This window comes from Nanorana parkeri, unplaced genomic scaffold, assembly GCF_000935625.1.
Source record: "Nanorana parkeri isolate BGI_ZX_2015 unplaced genomic scaffold, ASM93562v1 scaffold395, whole genome shotgun sequence".
Lineage (NCBI taxonomy): Eukaryota > Metazoa > Chordata > Amphibia > Anura > Dicroglossidae > Nanorana > Nanorana parkeri.
The window spans coordinates 888,340-895,868 of NW_017306663.1; positions in this window are offsets into that span (position 1 = coordinate 888,340).

The following is a 7,529-nucleotide window of genomic DNA, read 5'->3' on the forward strand; positions in this document are numbered from 1 at the left end:
GGGGAGGAAGGGGGGGGGGGGGCTGCACCATACCAGGCCACATACCCTCAACATAGGATGGGTACTTTACTAGGGGACCCCTCTTTCCCACAACCCTGCACCAGTGGTTGTGGGGGTCTGTGGGCAGAACGACCTAAAGGAATCTGGGTGCCCCAGTACTTTATTTGAAAAAAAAAAACACAACACATTTTTTGACAATTCCTTTTTTTAAATTCTATTTATGTAATCCACACATCAATCACAATGTCCATTGATGTAGCCCTCGTCACAGACCACAGCCACCTACTCGCTGGAAAAAAAATCCCTGCCGCCACGTCCAATCTTGACGAATACCGGCTGACAGGACTACTCCTCAATGTCAACAAAGGGGGTGGAGCAAGTCATGATGTCACTGGACTTGCTCAGCCCCTTTGTATACATTGAGTGACAGCTCTCTGTTCCATAATAGACTGTAATCAAAGAGGCTATTACTCGCTCCACCCCTTTGTTGACATTCATGAGAAGACCTGTCATATTTAGCCAGTGTTCATCGGGTTCGGACGTGGCTGCAGGGATTTTGTCTTATGACAAGTAGGCAGCTGTCGTCCATTGTGATTTAAAAAGGTTGTACATAGCTGGACGTTGTGCTTGACGTTTGGATTACATAGATGTTTGTTTTTTTTAAAGGAATTTTTTTAAGTGTTGTTTTTTTTAAATAAAGGATTTTGTAGTGTGAAGTGGTGTGTTTATTTACTTATTTTTCTGTTATTTGGTAAATGAGTAGGGGTAAAACTACCCCTTACTCATTCATGAGGGGGGGGGTGACATCTGGGTGCACATAGATTCCTAAAAGCCCCTGCCCACAGACCCCCACAACCACCCGGCCAGGGTTGTGGGGAAGAGGGACTTGTCCTCAGCAACATGAGGACAAGATGCTTTGCCAGGCAGTCCCCCTCTGGCAAAGCACCTTCCCCATGTTGAGGGCATGTGTCCTGGTATAGTGCGGGGGGGGGGGGGGGGAGCTGTTTTTTATTGTTTCTGTGGACTTTTAAAAGCTTTGAAAAACTCTTCTGCATTCTGTGACAGCTCTCCGCCTCTTTTTTGGCATTCGGGATGCAAGTCCTGAATGTCAGCAAAGAGGCAGAGAGTGGTGTTACAGAATGACATACAGTTCTCCCGCTCCTTTATTCTGAATGACATTTGGGAAACATTTCAGATGCATAAGTTTATTCCGAATGAAATTCGGAAGAAAAATTTGGATGCATCCGAATTTTCATTATTTCTTTCATTTGGAAATTTGGATGCATCCGAATGTCCGAATATGCCGAAATTCGTCCGAATTCAATTTGGAACAAAACGAATTTTAAATGTCTACTAAACATTCATGAAAGAGTTAGGGCAAAATTAAATATAAAACATATACAGTACATCTGTGCAATTCATGCACATTTTCTGCATGTTTAATCACTTTAAACACCCAAGTACAAAACAATACCTGTTAATCTACCAGAAATGCATTTATCTCTGAATTTTTTCTTGTGGAATGACACTAATTGCCTTTGTGTCGACTGAAATTGTATGACTTGGTGCCAACCCTGCCCCATTGTCTGTTAATAAACTACTAAATTCATCCTATTTTTCTAATCTCCATAACATAGGGAATGATTGTTCTGTAGAACAAGGAAAAACTGGGAGGCCTCTTTGAGATAACACAGGAACGATTCACAGAAAAGCTGTTAATTTCAAACAGTATCACAGGCTATTTTTTTGCATCGAATCAACAAATATAACAAAATGCTTTCAAATGTATATTTAATGGACCAAAATGGAGTAAATAAGAGACGTTCATCATTAGGGTTTACATACACTTTAGCAAAGAACAGTACAGTGTATCCACACTTAAGTATCCATTAAAAATAGAACAATATGTATATTTACAGAGCTCAAGACTTGCTCATATTTATGCATACAGTATATTGGCAAATAAGAAACTTAGTATTGCCTGAGGTGTTAAAACTTTCTTGCAGAATTCTAGTTCTCTGGGGTAATTTAATCGGATATTAATAGCTGATAGCCTGGGCCTCCGTTATTTAGAGGCCTTAAGTTATTTTGAAGCAGAAAACCGGAACGCTCAGGTGTCTATAGATTTCATTTATTTAGGCTCCAGTAGTTCTGCTGAAGATATTAATTACACTAATCGAGATGAGGCCAGACATCTCAATTATGGAAAAAATAAATTACATTACTAGATAAAAGTCTTTAGCGCTCAAAGCTCCAGTGATCTAGGCTTTGAGTTTATGTCTGAATTATAATAACACAGTGAATAACACAGTTCAAAATGGTAATCGTTTAAGTGACAAGTATTACAAAACCTATGAAAAGGAAGAATAAATATATCTCCCAATGCTTCCTGTTGGCTCTGTGTAATTTGAGGTACAGGGGTATCAACAGAAGACCCACAAACAACGATTCAGTACTGGAGAGTCCAAAAACCAAACAGCAGAGCAGAAAGGGAGAGTAGGAATTGCAGTCAAAGAGCATTGTGAAATATTTAGGCAGACAGAAATTACTCAGTCAGGTTGGGTATAATCAGCAACGAGCAAGTCTGGAACTAAAGAAGCACACCAAGAGCCAAACTCTATTTTACAAAAAGCAATTTGAAGCAGGTTCACTGTTGCTTTAGAGATCAAAAGTCACATCACACACATTTATAACATCAGCTTTGTAATAGCAATACAAACAATAGTTATTTTTTGACAATCCAATATAGGCTTACTTGAAAAGTCTCCTTTCATGTTGTGAGCACTACCTATCTGCTGGACATCCCTTTCAACAACTTCCTGGATTCTCTGCATGTGTTCTACTTTTGATTTTTAAGGTCTATGTATCCCAAGTTACATTGCTGTGTGCAAGCAGTGAAGATCTCACATGTGTGGCCTTTGCTTTGCTGACTGTGTTTCTCGTCAGCACCTTTGAAGTTCAGAAAAAATGGGTGACACAGACACAGCAGTGCATATTCACATTGCATAGTGAATGTGTCACTTAAAAGAAGTAAATCTTGTGAGATTCTTCATAAAGTAAATTTACAAACTTCAATATTGACTAATAGGAAAAGGCTAGAGCTAGCGAACTGAATGGCCCCCTTGTCACCTGGGCAGATGCACATTTGCATCTGCAAGTGTTGAAACACACAGTTCATCTATGACTAAAGTGTGGATATCCACACACACCATGACTAGCCAGGTGGAAGGGGAAAGAAAAATATTTTTGTTTTGTTGTTTTGTTAGTTTAATTCTTTCAGCATCTAATGCCTTATCTGAGTCTTACGGTGTGTAGAAAGCAGTATTGCTAGAGTCAGGAAGGAGAGGTCACACAATACTGCTGTGTGAGCTTAATAAGACTTTTGAATCTGTCAGCTAGGGCTCTGTGCTTGGCATACTACAGAAAGGAAGATTTTATATTATGTTTTTGAAGAATAAACATGGATTAGAAACTAAATGACATTTCATGTGGAATTGCCTATATATTCCTCTCACCAATGTTTTCTGCAAGGGAGTGTTTGGACTATATAATATGCTGAGACCGCTAACTGTTTCTCTTGCCACCTAATACTAATCTCCCACAACATACAGTATATCTAGCTTTTATTTTATCCTTTCTTTTATTAAATATGTTTTGTAAAAATATTTCTGGTATTTAAAAATAACATTACAGCAACGAGTTTTACGCTTTACCATTAATTAAAATAAAAAATATAACTTGTTGAGGATCTGAAACCTTGTAAACCCATTTTCCTATGGTGAAGGATGGGTTTTAGAAGGTGATCCAGCAGGATAATGCATTGGTGAGAACCAACCCCTATCCAACAGCCCTGAGAAGAAGACAATATTGTTGGCTGCCACTAACCATCTGAATGGTTGAATCCATTGGTAATTATAAATTCCTGTATGGTTTTACCATAGACTATCCAATGTGTGGATAGTCAAACAAAAGAAATAAACATGAGAATGCCTGAACATTTGTAATTGCGACAATTTTCTGCACAAAGTGGCGCATTGTCTGAAAGAAATGCAGGGGTGCCAATATTTTTGGCCATGACTGTATATAGAATAACCAAGCTAGCAATCAAAATGAATTGTTGTATGGATGGAAGGAGTTTGTGAAGGTAGAGGTCCCTTAAATGTGGTTATGCATTTCTGCAGAGGTAAAAATGACTTGTTGGCTTGTGACAGCCCATCTGTGAGCCCAATTAGTGTTGTATTACACTGGGGGAAGACGTAGCAATAAGCAAACAGCAAAGGTGGACCTTATGGGCAGAGGCTTAACTAGAAACCTCAGGGCCCCGATGCAAGAAACCATTAAGGCTCCGCCCCCCCCAATAAAAACATGATTTTGATACCTTTTCTTTTTCTTCCATTAAATAAAAAGTTTGTTTTTTTTTTACTTTCAGGGCTAGTTCACACCAGCTCCAGTGTGTTCCGGCCGATTTAGTGCTGGAACACACTGGATTGCAACCCGGCTAGCTCACTGCCTTCTGGGGTGGGAGGGGGCGTGGCGGTGCATTAAAGTCAATGCCACCGCGGTGCGATCGCCTGCACCGGAACGCATGGCAAATCAATGTCTGCGGTCAGAAAAAATAGTGCATGCAAATGGAGTTCCCCCCCCCCACTACAGCGTCTTCCCCATCCCTCAAAAACACTGCGTGTGGCGGGCCCTGTTCTTTCTCCCTGGGCTCCCACCAACTTGCCGAACACCAGGGTCCGGTCGCGAATGTGATCGATGTGACCCTGGTAATTTTGCCTGCGCTTAGTATGTGGTATTTTCACAAGTACGTGTGAAAAAACCCAGTATTGGCACTGGTGCATCCCTACTTAAGTGTAACTGAAAATATACTTGATGTGAGCAGTGACAAAATTGCTAAAATGGACAAATTCTACTGCTCACACCTTAAATAAACAGTGCATTCTACAAAGCTTGGTATATATAGACAATGTTTTTATTGATTTGGAAATTCAAAATTCTGGTCATGCTGCTCCTTGGGGACATGATTAACTAAGCATGCACATAAAACTTTTGAAATGCCACTGAGCACTGTACACTTGTGTGTTGTCCACTGACCCAGACATCAGCACAAAGACATATCTCATTCAGCCAGCTGGAGCCAACTGACTTCAATTATCCCCATTATAGCATGTCAAGGAAGGCATGCATTAGAAATATTGTGTCTTAAGTAAGCATTGAGGCCCTGGAGCTGGGGTAATGGTGCTCACACGGATCTGTGTTAGAACTTTTAAAGCATTCACCTCTCTGTATCAAAATGGCTAATATACACAAAGCAGTATTATGTCTGTGCTTCATATGAGCTACAGTATACGTAAAATATCGAGTAGCTGTATGTTTGCAGGAAGTTAGCTCTTCTCTACATTGAATTATTATTATGAAACAAAATTGTTGGAGTGCCTATTTGCCTTCCCTGCTCCAGTGGCACGTCTCCTACAGGATGTGGCTGTACAGTACACATCTCCAGGTTTTAACTTAGGTGTTGCAGCTGCAGCTCATTTCCACGCCATCCATCTCACATGAGCACATTCTGATAAGGCTGCCATACTCCTTTGACATAAGCCCATGCAACATTTGTCTACTTAACACTGAGCCCCTACTAGTGTCCAGAAGCCTCTCCTTGTTTGACTTTTCCATTCCTGTGCCTGGTTTGCTCACCTGCCACTCCTGGCAGCTGGCACTGTTTCTGGTATGCTCCACCTGTCACTGCTTGCTAATGGCACTGTTGTTCAGTTTACCAAACTCTGCTCCTCTACTCCTGAGTCCTTGCTGCTGGCCACACCTACTCTGGGTACACTATGTTTGCCAAACTCTGATTCTCTGAGCTTTTGCAGCTGGGCACAGTTACTCCATGTATGCTCTTTTTGCCACACACTGATACTTCAAGCTCTTGCAGCTGGGCACAGCTACTCCTGGTATGCTCTATTTCTTAAACTTTGCTCTTATAAGCAATTGCAGCTGGGTACAGCTACCCCTGGTAGGCTCCTTTTGTCAAACTCTGTTCATCAGAGCCCTTGCAGTTGGGCACATCTGAGCATCTCTCTGCAGTGCTTCTGCCAGTTCCCCTGTTTCTTCACTAGAAGCCTGTCTATTTCTACCGATGGTTCTAGCACATCTTCCTGCTATATCTGTCAGTATCTAGAGAAGCAATCTGAGGTTGGAATACAACTGAGTCCAAACCCCTGTGAGGTGGACCCTGCTAAATACTGCCTGTGCATTAGACTCTCTCTTAGGCTGCTCAGTGAACCCAGTTGTAGTCGGGGTAGGGACCAGTTGCCTTTGTTTCACTGGGTTCATGACAATTGTTTGGGATAAAACACATAAATAGATGTGGATTATCAGATAAATAACATAAATTGTTCTCTCAAATGCCTAGTCTAATGAAACAGTGGACCAAATCATCACCAAATCTCTATAATATTGGCAATCCAGTGCAAAATTTTAATGGAAAGATTACAATTTTGTAATAGATAATAGTTTATCGGTAAACTTGATAAAATCCAAACACAAGATATAATCTGCAATCTGTGACTCATCCACTGCTACTGCCATTCATTCAAAGATGTTAGACCAGCAAGCTGATAAAACTAGGAGGAGATTGTTAAACATGTTTTTTTGTTTAGCCTGCAGAGGGACTGACTAGGAGAAAAGAAAGGATTCCTATGTGCAAGTGGAAAAGGTGTCACCAAGGTAGGTTTAGTGAAATTGACAACTTCTCAGAGTATTCTGAAAAGCAATAAAGATTTGGAGATCAGTGTCATCAGTAGAACTTATTGCTACCTCGGATGTTGGGTAGAAACACACAATGATTTCACACTCCTGATTAACAGCACACGATAGGGGGAGCTTTATCCACTCACCTCCTGCTCCCAGCATTTACCTCTTTGGATTGCCAAAATTATATAAACATTTTAAGCATGTTATATAAGTACATATTTAAAAAGACAGGTAGAAAAAGATAAAAGCCCAACCAAAATTGAATAAAATTACCTTGCAACCACATCTTGGGGCACATTTACTGGTAGTGAATCAATCACAATCATTTAAAACACATGCACCAGGTAGATTCATCTGCGGTTAATGTTTGGTAAATATCAGATTAACCGCTTTATAAACAGGCCCGGCGCTAGCGCAAGGCAAGTAAGGCGGGCGCCTTACGGCGCTGCAGGTGAGGATGGACATAGCGCAAACATCGGGGCATTTTTTTTTAAATCAAGTAATTTTTATTAAAGTTTTACAGAGACATAACAATACAGTGACATGTTGCTTTCGGTACAAGATGATTACATACAGATGCACAAATTATTGTCGGCAATCAAATCACAAACAAACTAGGAAAGGGTATACAAATACAGAGGACACCGGGGAAAGAACCAAAAAGCATCTTAACAACTAGTAGGGGTACAAAGCTTGCATAGGTCCTAGAATACGCCTCTCAACCTCCAGTACGTGGTCCCTCCTACATCCGGACAGCCCACACGTTTGCACAA